At 37.3% G+C, this 19,111-nt stretch overlaps 1 protein-coding gene across 2 annotated transcripts in view; it reads left to right on the top strand.

Annotated features, from left to right (window-relative positions):
• The first annotated feature begins 7,850 nt into the window (after positions 1-7,850).
• Positions 7,851-19,111, top strand: part of DIP-delta (Dpr-interacting protein delta) — a 79,658-nt gene continuing 68,397 nt past the window's right edge. The window contains exon 1 of one of the 2 annotated variants that reach the window (XM_020942415.2): positions 7,851-8,363. The gene's annotated coding sequence lies outside the window, so the exon portion shown is untranslated. The remainder of the gene's footprint in view (positions 8,364-19,111) is intronic. The other variant, XR_015271959.1, reaches the window with a different exon arrangement.

The following is a 19,111-nucleotide window of genomic DNA, read 5'->3' as shown; positions in this document are numbered from 1 at the left end:
TTACTCTTAAATTCTTAGCAAATTCCAACTCCTGTTCACTCACTTTAATATCCTGCTGCGTTTTCAGTTTCATATTTTTTCTGTAGGTTTTTAATTTCACATTTATTTTTGTTTTGTTTTTTTTTTTTTTTTTTTGCGGTCAAAGTCATATTTCCTTATTATCTGTGCCACCGCGGTAATACCCGGAAAAAATGGAATTATTAATGGCATTGTCCATTCGTTGGCTGCTAAGTGGCGCAAATTACATTTTTGTTTATTTTTTCTCCCCCCAAAAAGACTTGGCCTTGGGCCCAGGTCTTGGACCTGTTTACAGCTGTAAAGGTTGTTCCTTCATCTTCGTTTTGGCCCAGTTTTTTTTTTGTTGGTTTATTGTTTCCTGGCCACAATATATATATATATATATATAATTTTTTGGCGAATGGCTTTTGGCGTTCGCTGAGATCCTTAATTGTACTTGGAAAAAGCGTTGGAGCGCATTGCTTTAATGGGCTTGGATGCTTTGGGTACCTACCAACCTTTGCCATTATTTATTTGGTCTTTAAGTGGCCAGAACCAGGAGTTGTAGTTTTGTGAAAATTCTTTGAACTTTGCTTTTTTGTAAGCGGATTGCCCTGATGCAAGAAATGTTGGGAATAAAGAAGTTTTTCCTGATAAAATTGCTCTTTTTTATAAAGAATATTTGGGGCTATAAATTCCAGTTGATATTATCTTTATGAAGCTTACTTCTTTCCTAGACAAAGATGTACATAAGAATACATATATATTATTTCAGAAATCAATAATAGTTCCATTAATGAAGTTAAACGTATTTATTTCTCAAATAAAAAATATAAACAAAGCTTTGGTATTTTAGGGGAAAGGAAAATTTAAGTAATGTGCTAGCTCATTTCCCATTTGGGAAGCTCACTAAAAGTGCAACTAAACTGTCCATAATGAGTGGGTAAAGAGCACGTTTGCAGGGCAATAAAAACCGACAACGACAATGACAGCGCCGTTGGCCAACGCAATTGCCAAACAAGAAGTTTTCCGAATGGCAAAAAGAAAACTTTTCATAAAGGCCACTTCCTAGATCCTTCTTATCCTCCCTCTCGTTTTTTTTTTGTTGCGTGCACTGAATATTGGCTAAAGTGTCAACGGCAGTTGCAACTGTGGCTCTGCTTTATGAGCCCAGTCAGAGCCCTAGAGCCAAGCCTGGCTTTCCCTTTTTCCCCAGCTGCAAGGGGGAGAAGCCAAGTCCAGGACGAAACCACAACAAAGGCGAGCCAAAGAGCAAAATGAACAACCAGCTAAAATCGTGGCACCAGGAAGGGGGGAAGGAAGGTTGAAACTGGGATCCTGGAATCCTGGGAAACTGGGTGGCAAGGAGGTGCAAGTGGCCTACCAACGACATTTGCATGCAAATGATGCACTGCGGCACTGTGCACAGTTGCTTTCCCCGGGAGCAGCAGATGAACTTGTTTTGTGCTAATGAGATCAGCATGCAAATCGTTGAAGCTAAGGGCAGGAAATTGCAATGCAAGAAGTGTAAGGATAATGGGGTCCTGCCAATGCCGATGCGTCTTATTCAAAATGCAGAGCACACACAATCGGTGAATATTATGACAAGATGCATTAATCAGCATGCGAAACCTCTCACCTTGATGATGTCGATGACTCTTGGACTCTGTGAACTCAATAAACTTGGAGGGATGTGGGAATTGCACTGAAAGAAATGTTGAATTATACCTAAACAATTTCTATATCTGATTATTTAATTCTGAGATATAGTGGTAAATGCAAAAAGCCCATTTTGGAAGGGGTTTCGGGAGATCAGCTATAACAGCTTCCAGTGCTGAATTTTTTTTAATTAACAATTTTTAAAGAATCCTTAAAGTTGCTATATAATGTATACAATTTCTTAAAATATTAGGTTTTAAAGTTTTCTCAGGAAAAATATTTGAAAACTCTTATGTTTAATGCCTCTTAACAAGAAATAACTTAAGTCATCCTTCTAAAATTCTGCAATTCGTATAAAACTATATACAAATCTGATTTTAAAATTAAATACTCTATCTTTTTTAAATGCTTACCCCTGATAAAAATGTTCTTATTTCTTAATATTAATATAATTTTTTATTAATTCCCAATCATTAGCAATTATTCCAATAAAAGCTTAGTCTATTATTATACCTTTGAGGGGAATTTGTTTAAATCTCTTTAGTTGCAAGCTTTTTATGTAATTTAACTAAGAAATTTCTTAAATTTATATTTGTATACAATTTTCCTTAAGTGAGCGTAATGTTTTCTTTCCATTCGAGTGATTTCTCTCAATTTCCTGCAATTCAGATAATTTCTTGCCTGCTTTTAATGAACACACATTTTCATTTTCATTGCGCCAGAACTTTCACTTTTGCCATCTTGAGACATTTTCGCTGCATTGCCATTGAAGTTGACAAATTTCACTGACATTCTCGCAAAAATATTAATAAGTGTGAAGCGGCAAAAACGTGGCATGGCTTTTATCCTTGAAATGTAGCAGCAGCAGGAGCAGGAGCAGCATAGACGGGCAAATTGCAGCTGCGTCCTGTTATGTCCTGTGCCCCGGAGATATTCCATTTTGGTGTGCAGTTGACTTGACAGACAGTTGTGACATTTGTTGTTTCGCATAGCCGAAAGATAAATGTGAATCCTGTGCTTTCACGCCACTGTCAAGCGGTGGGAAAAGCCATTTAACGGGATAGTTTTTCCGCAAAAAAAGATTGGGAAACTCACAGTGAATAGTACGAGAAAATACTAGAAAATAAAGAAAAACTTTTGGTATTATTATTTGTTCTTTAAAGTAAATTAATTATAGTTAAAGTTTTTTAATAAATTAGTTTGATACTTTCCCTTTAATATAAAGAAACCCCTTCAATACTTTTGATATTTCCGTTGTCCTTCTGACACTGCATCCTTTACCGTCACTGTAATAAACCCATAACTATAATAGCATTAAATAAATCACAGTCCAATCTGGCGCTTTCCCCCATTTCAAGCTTTTCCACTGGCTCGCTTTTCATGCTTTTTTTCCCATGCACTTTTCTCTGGACTTTCACTGCCGCCACTTGGGGGGCTAAAAGTTGGTGGCGCGGCGTCAACCGAGAAAGTCGCGTTGAGTGCATTTTGTTGATTTATAATAAAAATAATGTTAAAACCATATTACATCATAATGAAGGAGAGACAGAGAGAGAGAGGGGAAAGCACTGCGTAAACAAGTTTCGAGTGAAATAATAAAATGCGCTTTTTATGCATTTTTCTTCCTTGGGCATAACGCCTTGCAACCAACCAACCTGCCATCCTGGCGGCACCTTTTGTATAATGCGTGTTATGTAATAGTTTACGCTATCCCCCTCCCCGGCCACCTCTTCATACCTGTGGCAAGCTGTCGTCAACGTGCAAACTTGGAAGCGTTAAAAAAATTCCCACCATATTTTCCTTTGCCTTCAGTTATGCTTTTGTTGCAACCCAGAACTTTTCCATCCAAAAGCGACATCGTCAACGCCCTGCACCACTTAGCCAAGGCAGATGCACTCGGAAAAATCAACTTGAGCTGCATTTAATATGAAAAATAGAGAAGCTTGTATAAACTTTAAATATGGTTAAAATTTCTCTCTGTGCTCTGGTCTTTGCGGCACATCTCAAGCCTGCACCTGAAATGCTCTACAAAAATAAGCGTGGCCATAAAAGCAGCCACAAACTTTCTCACCCCAAAAACATTTTTGACACCTGAACCCAAACCATTTCCTCGGTTGACAACGGACCCCGGGCCATGTTAATTCCCCACAGACTATGCCAAGTCAAGCATAAAAAACTTTGGACCGGAAGTCGCACCAAAAAAAAAGGTGGAAATAACTTTTCAAGAACTGGGAAGAAAAAAATAAGTTGCGTTAAATTTGGGTGACATAAATGTTATTTAAAATGTGTTTTAATTCTTTTATTTCATAGGAGAAAGTTAATTAAAAAAGCATATGGGAAATTAAATGCGGAATCATTATTTAATAGCTTAAATTGAAAGACTTTTGTTAATAAATTGAGACATATCAAAGGCTACAAATGCCTTAGTATTGTGATAAATTTAAAGCTTATTTAATAAATATATATTTAAATATATTTGTAAAGGAAGTTTAGTATAAACAAGGAAGGAACCTTGAGAATTTTGTAGGGCCTTTACTTGGTTGTAAATGTAAATTAATAGTTACTTAACTCATTTGAATAAGAGGTTTCCCAATTGAAAACTTTTTAAAGAGCTAAAAAAGTAAAGAGTAGCTCTGATATAATGCAACTTTTTTTAATAAAACTAAACCCTAAACTTTCAAAAATTTAACTTTAAAGACCAAAGAAAGCCAGTGAAAAGCCAAAAGACGAGCGACAGGTAAACAAACTCCTGACCCCAAAGAACACGTAACACTTTAGAGTGAACCCTGGATCCCTTAGCTTACTCCCTGGGCTTTACTTTAAGAAATTACCCAAACCAAAGGACCAAGTGAACGCGATCTGACCCAGTTTATACACACTTAACAGCTAGACAAACATTCTGCCGGAGTGGCAGGAAAGTGCTTCAATCAACGGCTCCAGACACATATGTTACGCTGGATTGTTATGGAAATCCATAAATAAAGGCGCACAGACACATGTTTACACGCTCATCAATTCTTCCGAGGCAAGGACTAGAAATAGGAAAATGCGCCAGCAAAGGATACGTACAGAGGAGGCAGTCAAACGTCAGGCGTGAACGTGAACGTTTGTTAATCTCCGACCTGTGCAAAGTGTTGACAATAATTCAAGACACGTACCTGCAATAAACTGCCGTGTTGTCGTTCACATATATCACCCATATATCCCATATATACATACATATATATATCTTCTGGCTGAGTTTTATGACCCCCAAGGATGCCTCAGGCTTAAACAACAAACCAAGATCGGCTTTAAAATGAAATCCAAGAAGACCCCACTAATGAAATGTGAATTGTCTCAAAAACATTTCCTATTAATAAACGGATACTCTCTGCCCTCCATGCCCAAAACCAAATTTTCTTGTCCTGTGCGTGACCAGGACTCATTGAAATTTCCCAGGCGCGCTTCGTGTTGACATTTTGGGTAGATTAAGTTATAAACAAATACAAATGCGGCTACTAATGAAGTGTTGTTTGACTTTTTCGGGCCAGAGCGCAATGTCAACAAGTTTATTGTGTGAAGCTGTTTATGAGGGGGAAATGCGGGAAATGCGACACGCAAACCAAATTAAGTAATAAAAATGTGGGCGTGTTTTTAATGAAATCGCCTTCGGAGAAAATGTCCAGGAAATCGCTGTTTTTAGCTAACCCCAAAAAGAGGAAAAAAAAAAAAAAACTGAAGAAAAGATATCCTGGTTGAAATGCTTTTTGCCACTTGTATATATATTTCCCTTCGTTTGCCTTTGGGTGCCCTGCGATTTGCATAATTTGTCCAAACAAAACATAACACAATGTAATACAATGGCAGGGCACACATTGCGTATGCGTAATCTGGCACTCGTTGAGAGGGCCAAAACATGCTTTTCGCCACCGGCTTTCCTTTTTCGCACTTCGACATGCAAATCGACATGGACGGGGTCGGCTAGGAAAAGCGATAAACGCCTCGAGAGTAGGAAACCCCAAAGAACAAAACCGAACAACAGCAATCCCTGGGCCAAATCCTACTAATACCCCTCATACCCTTCTAGGAGAAAAACCCAAAAAATCGAAACCGAAACCGAACCAAAACCAAATGCATAACGTTTGCTGCCAAATCCGTCCTTTATGCCAAAATCAAACAACAATAAAAGGCAACAGAGACAGAGAGAGAGAGAGAAAGCGGAAAAGGAAGCCGTCCCGTTCGGGTCGAAGGCAAAGCCCCCCAAAGGAAAAGCGGCGCAAAAGGAAAGCCCATTTTATGGTTATCGCCAAACGTTGGGTTATGTTTTATGGCCAAGAGCAGAAGGACCACTAACACTCGGCATAGACATACAAAATTAAAGTTCCATCAACGGAACTGTGTAATCAAAGAGGATAGAGGATAGGTCTATCGGAAACTACTTGAAACAAAATGATTGAAGGCTCTCCTCCAGGAATTGTTAAAGGAGAAAAGTGATGGGTTTACTGAAAACAGATATTAAAATATTGCTTACTTGCTTATTTGTTTTGTAAACATTGGGGTTTAATAACTAATAGTTAATATAATAGATATTAAAAGGCAATAAATGGTGTGGGAGAGATAAAGGACCCTAACCAAACGATCTGCAATGTTCACACCCAATAACCTATAAGATAACTGGGATCATTTTCAGAAAATTTAAGTTCAGATATCTTCGGGTAGGTCTTAAAAATATTTTTAAAATAATTAGTTGAATAAAACAAGTATAGAAAAGTTTCAAGAAACTATTAAAAAACAAGCAATTATCCCCTTTAATTATTTGGAGGTTGAATACTAGACAACATGTTTCTAAATATGAACTTTTAAAATATTTTTGGAATTTCTATACCCTAGATGGGTATTATAATTTCAGTCAGAAGCTTGCAACACAGTGAAACAGTCATTTCCCACCCTATAAATCCCTATATTTTTGAACAGAATTAAAGACTGAGTCGATCTAGTCATGTTTGTTTAAGAATTACATTTTCTAAATGTTTAGTAATTTTATAAGACGTGCTTTTGTGGCTTAGATATGAGTATTTAAATTCTTTTATTAGAACGATTGGGAAGAATAGGAGAATCAATTATAATTTCGCTGTTTTTAATAAACTTACATACTTGTTTATTATATTTTCATTTATTATACCCTTGCAGGGTATTATAATTTCAGTCAGAAGTTTGCAACGCAGTGAAGGAGGCACCTCCGACTATATGAAGTATATATATTCTTGATCAGGATCAACAGCCGAGTCGATCTAGCCATGTCCGTCTGTCCGTCTGTCCGTTTCTACGCAAACTAGTCTCTCAGTTTTGAAGCTATCTGAATGAAACTTTGTAGATAGTCTTCTATATACTCTCACTCGTATATATGTCGGAACGGGCCGGATCGGGCCATAGGAATGATCGGAATTTAATCAAATTTGAGATTTAGACATTTCATATTATTCTACAATTTTGTGTAAAATTTTATGAAAATTGGACGACTATATCATATAGCTCCCATAGGAACGATCGAGAAATTAATACAATTAAAAATTATAACTTTTTCAGTTTTCAACAGAAACGATCAAGAAATTAATAAAATTAAAAATTATAATTTTTTCAGTTGTCATCAGATTTTCATCAAATATGTGATATGGCCATTTTATTTTAATCTACAATTTTTTTTAAAGTTATAAATAAAAAAAAACGGACTTCTATTTCACATAGCTGCCATAGGAACGATTAAGAAAAGAGTACAATTAAAATTTATAACGTTTTCAGTTGTCAGCAGATTTGCATTAAATTTGAGATATAGCCATTTTATATCAGTCTTAAATTTTGTGTAAAATTTTATGAAAATCGGACGACTATATCATATAGGTGTCATACAAACGATCGTTTGATGTAGAGGAAAAATGCAAATCGTGAATACAAAACTGAAAATATAATATGTATAGGTAAATTAAATGAAAGCAGGTATTACTTCATTGTTTTTTAACATAAATATATATAATTTATATTGGATGGATTCCCAGTCATCGAAGTTCTATCTGCAAGGGTATATAAACTTTGGCGTGCCGAAGCTAGCTTCCTTTCTTGTTATTTAATTCTAATTTAATGTTTTACTTTACCTAATTAGAAAAATAAGATACAAGCTAGCTATTACCCATTAAAAATAAATTGGTTCATGCTTCCAGTCAAGGGCGAAACCTGGAAGTTATTTGGAAGCGGCCAGCTGAGATTGACGACGCCGCCGATCTCCCTCTCTCTCTCTTTTCTCCTCTCCCACGCTAACATCGCTGCCTTCCATTGCAGCTCAACGACTCTCCCGGTGGCCGTTGAAAATCATTCAATCAACGGCGCCTGGCGAGAACGGACGAAAAAAAAACAACGCAAACGAAAACGTCTGGACGCATGGAGATCAGTGAAAATAAATTAAAACGCGTAAAACTTAAGTCGGAAACAGTGGCAAAGTGCAAGTGATGTGAAAGTAAAGTGAAAATATGTTAGTAAAGTGGGGGCAAGGACTGAAACAGCCCCAAAAACGAACACGAGTGTTTTTTCACAGCGAAGATCAGTGCCGTTGGTTTCGGCAAGTTAATTTGTTGTTTTCATTGCAAAGGCAATGAGAGAGAGAGCAAGGAGTTATATTAAAAGGTAGGTTTATCTTCGTCGCTGGGATCGCACCAACAATTAATATATGTAAACGGGTGAGTGAAACGAAAATCTTTTCTTCTTTCTTTTATTCCCGCCTTTCTATGCCTTTACCCGCTCATTTTTTTTCTCGCTTGCCCTTGAGTAGTTCTGAGTGCAGTTACTTGCATTGTTGGTTCTCTAGGAGTGGAACCTAAGAGCGAGAGAGTAACTGAGAGAATAAGCTCCACTCTTGTGGCTGCCAATTTTGGCATGTGGAAAGTGGGACGAAAGCCTTTGTTTACCTTTTTTTCGGGGCAATTTGTGAATTTGTTAATCAAAGGAAAAAACTAAATGCAAGCAAGGTGTAATGAAATTCAAATTTTATAATTTAATACAGTAAGTTTAATTTTACTAAACATTACCATTGCTAGTATTATTATACCCTTAAAGCTTATTAAGCTTGTTAAAGTCTTAAGAAGCTTTCTTCCATTTGAAAGCCATGAAATCGAATATTCTGTTCCATTAGCTTTAGATTCAATCAGAATCCACCGAGGCGGCATTCTCCATTACCCGATCAGTCAGTGTCCATCCATCCGCTGGTATTTCCGCATTTCCCTGGGAAACTCGTCGCGATTCCATCACTTAACTTGAGCTGATTGACCGGGACAAACGCCTGTCGTCGCCTTTAAGTCGCTTGACAAAAATAAATCATTTCGCGTGTTTGTGCTGGGCACTCACACCTGTCCCGCGGCTCCTTTGGCATTTTCCTTTTCCACTCTCGCCCCACATTTTCACCATCTCCCAGCTCCCCCCCCCCACCAGGACCCTTGATTTTCCAATTCCCTTGCATTTCCCCACACCCTGCTGGCGCAATAAACTTTTACGCATTCATTATGACCAACATGGAAAATGGCGTTTTTCTTTGTGCTCACCGCGTTTTTCCGTTTCTCTTTTGGCTGGCCGGAAAATGTGGAAATGGAGGAGGAGGTGGTGACGGCATTAAATGGCCGCCGCGGTCTCGTCACGTAAATCGCTTGCCTTGGTTTTGCTCTGAGAGGTTTTCCCGCTTTCCCCAAGCGGTTGCGCTTTTCGCGCTGTTTTCAAGCTTCTTTTTTTATTATTATTTTTTTGTCGGTGGGTCGGGTGGATAACAAAATGTCAATAAAAATAAATACTGTTGACGCAGCTCGCATATATTTTTTTTTGTAAAACCAAAGTAAGGGTCGTTGACTTTGTCACCGTTGATGAGGATGAAATTCATGACGGGAGGGATGGTGTCCTTGCTCCTGTGTGGGGATTCGCGGAGTAACACTTGTTGTGTGTGTGTTTTTTTGAAGTATTCTCCACCGGACAATAATTGACATTTAAGTTAAAAAGAGCGTTGGTAATAATTTTCATTAAATGCTCAGCAGAGACTATGCCAAGGGGAATTGAGCGGGTGGAAAAAAAGGTGAATTTACCAAGTTAACCATTAGGAATTGATGAGTTCATGCTTTAATGGCTAAGATTTTATTTGCATAACTTAAATTCAATTTAATACAATTAATACAATTTATATAAATTGTAGTACACAACAAAGTTGTTCTAATTTTTGAATACTATTGAAACTAGCTCTGTAATTTATTAACTTAAGACACTTCTTCATAACAGAGAAATAAGAAAAATTCAAAAATTAAGTTAATTAGTGGCCTTAAAAATTACCAGCTTTTTAAAAAGCTTTTAAAATGGGTTAAAAAGTTTGAAATACAATTTCTTAGGTCTCAAATTCAGAATACATTTGCTTATCTTTATGATATACAAATTTATAGTATTATTTAGGATACCATTTCAACCCTACTATTTTTTGTAGCATCCCCTTAAATTTTTAAAATTAAAGTCTGATCAAAAATGATTTTAAAAATTTATAATAGAATTCTATACCTAAATAAAACCATTAAAATTCCATTATAATACTATCAGTACTCCATAAGCTGGCCTTGCCATTTTTCAATTACCAAATAGAAAATAGCGTCAAGAATGCCTCAGGGAATGTAATTATGTGCTGGATAATATCCAAGGATATTATTATAGGCTCTCTGCCGGGCTGCTCCCTCTAATTTCGGGGCTCAACATTCAATTATTCAAATGAAGCTCAATGCAAAACACACAGGCCGCAGCTCATGCGACACTCACGCCCCCAAACCAATTTGCATTATTTAGACGAAAAACGATGATGCCGGGGGTAAGGTCAAAAGTTACATGCCAAATGCCAGGAGAGACAATGGAGCCCCAGGACCTCCAGGACCAACGGAGCAGGACAATTAAAAGGCAAAGCCAAACGGATACGACAACGACAACGGCAAGTAATTGAACCGCATGAGAAATTGTGCAGGGCAAGCAAAACAAATGAAAATCTAGAAAATTCCCCACAAAAAAAATAAGCACAAGGAAATAGTTGTGAAGCTGCACCAGAATATATATACTATATATATATATTTACCTGATCGAAGATACAAAGCATCTGGCAAATGGCAACTGATAAAAATACCTCGCTAAATGTAAATACAAACAGAAGAAACTAGGAAAAGTAGGCTTGGTTCTTGGGGTTTGAGGCTAGAAGTACAGAAGGTGGCCCAAACATTTCTGCCTTGGACCCGTGGCTGCGGGCCGTTTTGCTGGCCAATTGAACATTTCGGAAATTGGAAATTTCTCACTTGATGATGGTCCACAAATTGGCCCACAATGAAGACACTCGTGCGTGAGGCAATCGCAGGGGCAAGGGACGAACTTGGTGCTGTGGTTTTGCCTCCGGCTCCTAGCTCTTTCTCAATCTATCTATCTGTGGGTCGGTTAATACCCTAACATTGGGAATACTTACTATGTCTTTTAATTAATGGGAAGGGAGAATTATTTAATCAGCTTATATCGTTCTTCTGTATTTAATATTTATAGAAATATGTATGGTATTAGTAGCATATTGTAACTTTATATTTAAAACTCTGGTGCAGGTTCCAAAACAGCATAAAGTATGCTATTATATATTTACTAATCACATACACTTCTTCCAAAATTTATTTTAGAAGTGTCGTAATATACTTTAATTTAAACAAATAAATTAGTACAGAACGAAGACACTTTATAAAACGGGTTCAAATTATATAAAAGAGGAACCTGAAAGTATGCAATGATATACCAACTAATGACCATATTAAATGCAAATGTCGTATGTGTTTTAACTTAATTAAAAATATTAAATTCGCGATTTTAGAAGTAATTTGTATTATCATACCTTTCTAAGATAGGGTATTCCTACTAGCTACAGCTCCCGAAAATATCCAACTATTTCGCTTTAGTCTTTGCTTGGGCAACAGCCCGCAGCGTGACACACACTCTTATGCCCAGATAGACAGATGGATCTCCCACAGTTCGGGCAGTTCTCGGTTTGATTTCATTGTCACTTCTCCCGTTGCTCCCGTTGGGGGATAACACATCAGGGATTTTTTGGGGCGGAAGGGGATTCCCCCATTCGGTTTCGATACGGTCCCCATGTTCGTTTGATTTCCCCAGTGTGTGAGCAGTGGACTTGAAACGGATTGAACCTCTGTGCGCCACCCCGATTTCCCCCAGAATCCAGAATGTAGCATCCAAAAGCCCGGAGCCCTTAACTCCTTACCTTACCTGACCTGACCCGTTGCGGCACTGTCATAAAGTGTTTATGAGTGTTTGCCTGTGGTTACTTTGAGTATCTGTGAGCATTTCTCCAGAAGTGCAGGCCGGCTACATCTTTTTTTTTATGTCCTGTCCGATGTCTGAGCCTTTGTCATAATTTACAAGGTGTTAAGGCGACAATTTGTGTGTCAAAATGAGTTTTCTTCGGCCATTCTCTGCCCATCTACGATTAAGCTAGGACACTTTTGTTCTTCAATTTAACTTGGGCTTCTGGACTCTAGAATGATGGCAATAACATTTTTCATACATTTTATGCCGCCATTTCGAGTGAGGTCAAACTGTGGAAGAGGAAACAGTTGACTACATCCGCCCTTGGTTTGCCTTCCGAAGAAAGCATTTCCTTGTCAATAAAAAATGTCTCCTTCCGGTGAAATCATCATCATCAACATTTTCCTGCCATATATCCATGCAAATTGAAAGTGAAAGTGGCAAAGAGACTTGTAACTTTTAAAAGTCACAAGTCAAAGTCAAAAGTTTTATTTTTAAATTGAAGATAAACTTGTCCATTAATGGCTAAAACGGAGTGCGACTCTAAAAGTATCTCAAGTGTGTCCCCCATGAATTGTGTGAAGTTTAAAGCCAAATGATACTTGTCAACATCTATTGTATAGTTTGTGGCCTTTCGCTCCAGTGATTTCCCCTTATTAGATATGAAATACTTTTGCAACCGCTGCGAGATGCTTTCAATCAAAACAACAGCATCACACCAGCATCAGATACTCTGGCGCTGATATCAGGCGTTAGATGCTTTGCATAGCTTATGAAACATTCTGCCGGCACAGCAACGGGAACAGGAACAAGGACCCTGGCATTCCAACCTCGGAAGGATGTGCGTTACAATGCCGCGAGCTGCGAAGGAAATTTCACACAGCATTGTTAGCGGCTTTTGAGGTAACGAGCGTGGGTGGAAAATGGGAGGAAGGGGGGTTAGAAAGCGGGCTTAAAAGGGGGGTTAAAAGGGAAAAAGGGAAGCTGTAGAGAGCAACAATCAGGTGAAAGGCGGAAATCGTCACCGCAAAAGTCTAAGAAGCGTGAATTGTGCCAATGGTTACCAGGTACTCACAAACAGTGACAAAATTAGTTACGTAAAACAAATAATAAAAATAAATATGAGAAATAATAAATAATTTCGATAAAGGAACTTTTTTATCTTGTATAATATATATAAGAAAAAGTTATAAAAATGTACCATTATACTGAGAAATGGATTGTTCAAAAAACAGAAAATAGATACAATATTTTGGAAAACAGTTACTTGACTTAATAATATTTTCTTACGCTGAAATTATATTATATATAACGATTACGAAATATATATGATTTTAGCAAGAAAATATGTCTTAATTATGTGAATTAATTGGCAATAAATAACTTTAATTGATTAATATTTGATACAAATTCTTTTAGCTTTAAAATGTATTATCATTGGCTTAGTTTCTCGCACCTTTCCTTATTTTCAAGACTCTTTTGTTGAGCTTCGAAGATTTCCTTTCAGTGCACACTCTGTCTCAACTATTGTATCGAATGGTAAATGTGTGTGTTACAGCATCTGGCAAAGAGACATGTTTTGCATTTGCCACACACACAAACACAAACATATACACAACCATATGGGTTGAATTAAACATTTTTCCATATGAAAATGTATGCAAAAGTTCAGGCTCTTCTCCTACTATTTGCCATAAATCGCATGAACAAACTATGAAACTTTTTATTTGGCTCGTTTGGCTCTGCATGGAAATTCAATTAAAGTGACAAACTGTCAAAAATTTTGACATGGGAGCACCGGCTCTTCAGCTACAACAACACAGAAATCACACACACACAAAAATCCAATGAATGCCCAATGGACAATCAACGTTAAAAAAGGCAAAAAAAGATTGCACAGGAAAAAAATTACAACAAAAAAAAATATAGGAAAACAAATAGTCTGGAGGGAGAGAGAAAGGGACTTACATGCATATTCATTGTGGAACAAATCCTGAAAATATCACAGAGTTTCCCTTCATGAATAATGAAACGTAATCGAATGAATTCGATTTGACTCTGGAACGGATGGAAAGGTCTCGTCTTTATGGCATTAAAACTGAGAGTTACCAAAGGCTATTTCTGATCAAAAATTGATTTCGTTAAGGAGTAATTATATCCATATATAATAAAAATATATGAAAAGATATTAAATTTAGTAAGGGAAACTACAATAAGGCAATTAGAATTGAGTCATTAAAACAAAGATTTTAAATCCATAAAAATTTAATATGGGTTTAAGAAAAGGAATAGGTATTATCTTTACTTGAAGATAAGGTTAAACATTGCAAAAGATCTTTAACTACATTAAAAACATAAGAATCAGTTCTGCAAAAGATTCAAATATATACATTATATCATTAAATATCCCTGAAAAATCATATATTATTCGTCATATCAATAAAAGAAGCTTAAGAAATGGAATAGGTATTCTCTTTGCTCGAAAAGAATGTTAAACATTGCAAAAAAATATTTCATTTTATTTAAAACATAAGACTTTGTTCTGCAAAAGAACCTGAATGTATAATATAGCTATTTACATCATTAAATATCTCTATATTTCGCCACATCAATACTTTGCTCATCAGCATTAGGCAAATGGCTCGTTCAAGTTTTATTTATGAGCTAATAGCCTTCGAATGCAACGATTTCCATCTGTTTGGCTGGAAAATAAAGATATTCTCGAGTATTTGCGCTGGCCAGTTGCCAGTTGGCCCAAGAGAGCCTTTCGTGAGGCGATTGTGATTTGGCACAAGAGTCTCAAAGTTCAATTTGCAAACAAATGTCAGCCATCGAAGGGCTGATTTAGTGAGCAATCAGTGACAGCTGCATTGGTGGAGTGGCTATCAGGCTGGCTTTTAAGCATCCGAGGACGACAATAATTTGAAACAATCTTTGCATACCAATGAGCAGGGGCTTTTGGTGTCGGTCAAACATCATTAAAGACCAGAAAAACACATACACCGATTCAATTGTAATCTCTTTACAACATACTTTTCGCCGACACTTAAAGTAGCTCATTTGCACCTGGCGGAAAACGAAGTTCCAAGTGAAGGGAAAAGCAAAGGGAAAGGAAAGGTGACTCAATCAACTGAGTGGCCCCGAACAGCTCACAGTTCATTTGAGGCTGCTACGAGGTGGCTTTAGGAATTTTTTCCTTTTTTAGATACGCGTAGAAATTTCGCTCTTCGGAGCTCAGAACTTCGTTTGATCTGGAACAGATTGAACAATCAATTACGTGCTGCCAGACGCCACGCCCACTTTGTCCAGAAAGTGAGCTAAGGCGAAGAGTCGAAGGAGGAAGGACGAAGGGCCGAAGGGTGAAAGGTGAGAGGTGAGAGGTGAGACTGAGTGGCATGAAGAAAAACGCGCATACGTGCCGTTGTCCAGGTTTCTGAAAAGGCACTGAAAATTATAATTGAAATTTATATGTTCGTATAGAAATTTGTAATGAAAACTATTATGTTTAAAGGAAACTTATGAAACTTTAAAATATACTCAGTTTTCACTTAAATTTCATATAAATTTATGTTAAAGAAGGACTCCACAATTAAGACTCTATAGTCATTAAACCTGATATAATTTCTCAAGCCACAAAATTTACACTTTTCCCTAAATAAATCCTTAACTTGGAGATGAATTTCTTGTTATCCTTGAACCTTATCATATGGTTCTCCCAGTGTCCTTCTGCAGGTCGTCCAGGTTCGCTGTCGCTGTTGCATGAAATTGACCCGCGATGCCGGGATTTATAAATGCAGAGTGTGGAGGAGCAAGGACCAAGGACCAAGAAGCATGATGCTTGGAGTGTGGAGTGTGGAGTGCCAGAGCAGAGTCGATCCCCACAGCTATGAGAAATGCAAGAAATCAACCAAAAACGAACGTGCGATGCATACAAAAGCTTACTCCAAACGGATTGTTTTCCTTATGTGCGGGAGAGTTGACAAGGCTCTCCCTTCCCCCCACACATCTCTGCCTGCTTTTCTTTTCTTGCCGTCTGAAAAATGCAATCAACTTGAGGCGAAAAATGTTCACATGTAAAAGGGCCATGGGATGTATTGCTGTTTCGCCGCCTGCTGTTTCTTTGCCTGCATCCATTCATCCAAGGCGATTGCCAAAGGAAGCGGAACAACAATTCCACCTGGCGGCAAAAGCTGCTGGCACAACAGGCTTTTCATTGTGAAAAGATGAGAAAAGAGCAAAATATAGAGAGATTCATTTTTTAATAAAAAACTGAACTTGAAAAGGTCTTTCAACAAAAAAAAAAAGACAGCAAATAATATTAAATATTTCTGTAATTGAATTAATAACACTTTAGGAAAACATAACTCATTCATTCTCTTTTCCTTGGTAAACATATAATTTATTTCTTATCCCCTTAAGGAATCGCTTGACTTAATTTACCTTTGACTTTATTCATTGACCCACACACAAGGCAATCCAAAATCATAATAAAAAGTGTAACGAAATTGTAACAACTGTCAAAACAAATTGTTATATTTTTCTTCTTTGCTCTGGGCTGAGAATACCATTGGGAGCGTTAAGACAACAATAATGTTTTATTATTGTTATTACATATATAGCCATGTCCATTTTCTGTGCATGTCTGTATATAGATCGTGTAAATATTTCACATTATTTATCCCCAGGGAATATTGCCCGTTTTGTGGTATTAAATATGCAAGGGCAGCGCTTTATTCGAGCGACTGACCCCCGGCAGCAGGACTGACAGGAGAGCCCAGCTGAATGGACAGCAAAAGTGTTCAAATGCTTGGACAGCTGCCTGCAAATGCATAGCCAGCAAAAATCATCAAAATTCAGTTCTCTATATATAGTATATATCCTTTTTTTAAGCTTTGAATAGCCTCCAAGGGAGTATTAAGTCATTTACTGAATATTCAAAGCCTGAAAAGGAATTAGATTTATTCAAGGAACAGGAAATCGAGGAGAGGGAAGCAAATTTGATTGAATTTTATTTTGAACAATACTTTATAAAAATATTATTTAACTAGAACTATTAGATCTATTAAGCTGTTTACCAGGTCATAGGTGTTCTTAAACTTTACCTTTATCTTTAAATTTATTAGAAAACTAAGAAAGTATTCTTGATAATTAATATGTTGGACTTAATACATATACGAATACAAAATAAAAGACTTAAAAGAGTATAATTACAACCAGCAAACCCCCTTAAAAATGTATTTATTGTATTAAGTTCTCATTTATAATAGTTAAATTGTTAACTTCAGCTCAAATAATTGAGTTAAGAAAGTATCTTTCGTATAAATATTCATATTTATAACCTAATATTTATTTGATAATTAATATGCATATACATCAACCAATTTTTAGGTATATTTCTAGCTCTGTATCTCATAAATTCTTTTCACCTTCCATGTGTAAACAAATATGAATTATTACAAATATTCTCCAACTTTTCCAATTTGAAATAAATGAAATTGTCCCAGCCATAAAAGTCAGAAACTGCCTTAAGCTAAAAACAAAATTTAATGTTTTCAATTAGCTGTCAGAAATCGTTCCCTTTCTCCCACATCACACCTCTTCAGCCTCAAACCCTTAAATCCTGCCACCATCTCCATTTGAACCACACAATCAGCAACCCTTAAGCATCGACAAAGAGCCCCCAAAATGGGTTCTGGGGATGGGGCATAAGGCATGAGGCATGGGGCATGTGGCATTGGGGGGAAACTGTCGAGTTGACTGGTAAACAATTTTGGTTCCAAGGAGCCGGGAATCGAGCGTTGATTACATGGGCCTCAGATTTTGGCCAGGACCTGCTGGGCCTCCTCGGTCAGGGTGTCTGTGAATAATTTCGGCATTATTGCCTGTGCTTAATTCAAATGAAATTAATTTCGCAAGGTAAACTCGAGCTCAGGCCAGGCAGGATCAGGTTGATGGGGGATCCAGGACCAAAGAGCTCATTGTTTTTGGGTGATTTAATGGCTCTGCATGGGGATGTGTGTGTAAGAGAGGAGTGTGTGTGTGTGTTTGCAAATGAATTCATCCCTTGGGCAACATTTTATGGCATAATTTGAGGCGTCAGGAAGTACGTCGTCCTGCTCGTCGCCCAGAAAAAGGTCAGTTCCCCTCTCGATGTGGTTTGGGTGTTAATATTAATGTCTCATATTTTATTATGCAACCTGGTTTTCCTGGCGTTTAGCTTTTAATATGATTGCGGCGTATGTAGATAGTTGATTTTCCAATAAAAAAAATAGAAACAAAACCTCCTGGCAGCGTATTATTATGGGCAACTTGTGGACTTTGAGGCTTTAATCCTAGTGGCAGACATTTTTCGATTGCAAATTTCAGGATAAACGCCAGCCAGAAGCCGTCGCATTTGCAAGTGGAGGAGTTTCTGTAAAAAAATATATGTGCGCTGAGCTCTAAACACGTTTTTAGCATTCAGACAGACAGAGAGACTCGGCTGGCGGTCTTTTCCTCCCCTGGCCTGTCGGATTGTCTGATTTCCCAGATATTTTGCTATTTTTTATGGCCACAGGAATTCTCTTACCCCTCCTTTCCCATTCCTTTCCCCAGAGAGAACTGGAGACTGTCTGCCTTCTCTCCTGCTCTTGCCATTGAGTAGATTAAAGTGTAAATATTTAATACACGCGATTTGCCAGGCCTGAGTTATTATTATGGTTGCTGAGTTTTCAAGTGGAAACCCCTTTTTCCTAAATTTAAACACTTAAAGTTTGACTTAAATTCCAGCTCAGTGTGATTAGTCGGGAAAGCAAAGAAAGAAAGTTTCTCAAAGCTTGCCACAGCAGCAAAGAACTTCATTATTAGTCGAAAATTATCCATAAAAGATGTTTACTTCTGTTCGGGTTTTTAGCTCTGGCTTCTTGTTCAATGGTTTTTATTTAGCTGAATGCAACTTTCAATGGAAGTATGTATCTCTTATGATGCAGCTGCATGCCCTTGGCTTTTAGGACTTGTTTGGTTTTTGTGAGGTTTTTGTGAGATTTAGTGAGGTTTTTGTTAGGTTTTTGTTTTCTGTAGGTCCTGTTTTTATTCTTACTTACTTGATTATCTGAATATTTTACGATAAACTCTCTTAAAATTGCTC

This window comes from Drosophila serrata, unplaced genomic scaffold (genome assembly GCF_035046125.1).
Source record: "Drosophila serrata isolate PLE 108 unplaced genomic scaffold, ASM3504612v1 contig_272, whole genome shotgun sequence".
NCBI lineage: Eukaryota > Metazoa > Arthropoda > Insecta > Diptera > Drosophilidae > Drosophila > Drosophila serrata.
Note: the sequence above shows the minus strand (reverse complement) of the source record. Positions and strands in the feature narration are given on the sequence as shown.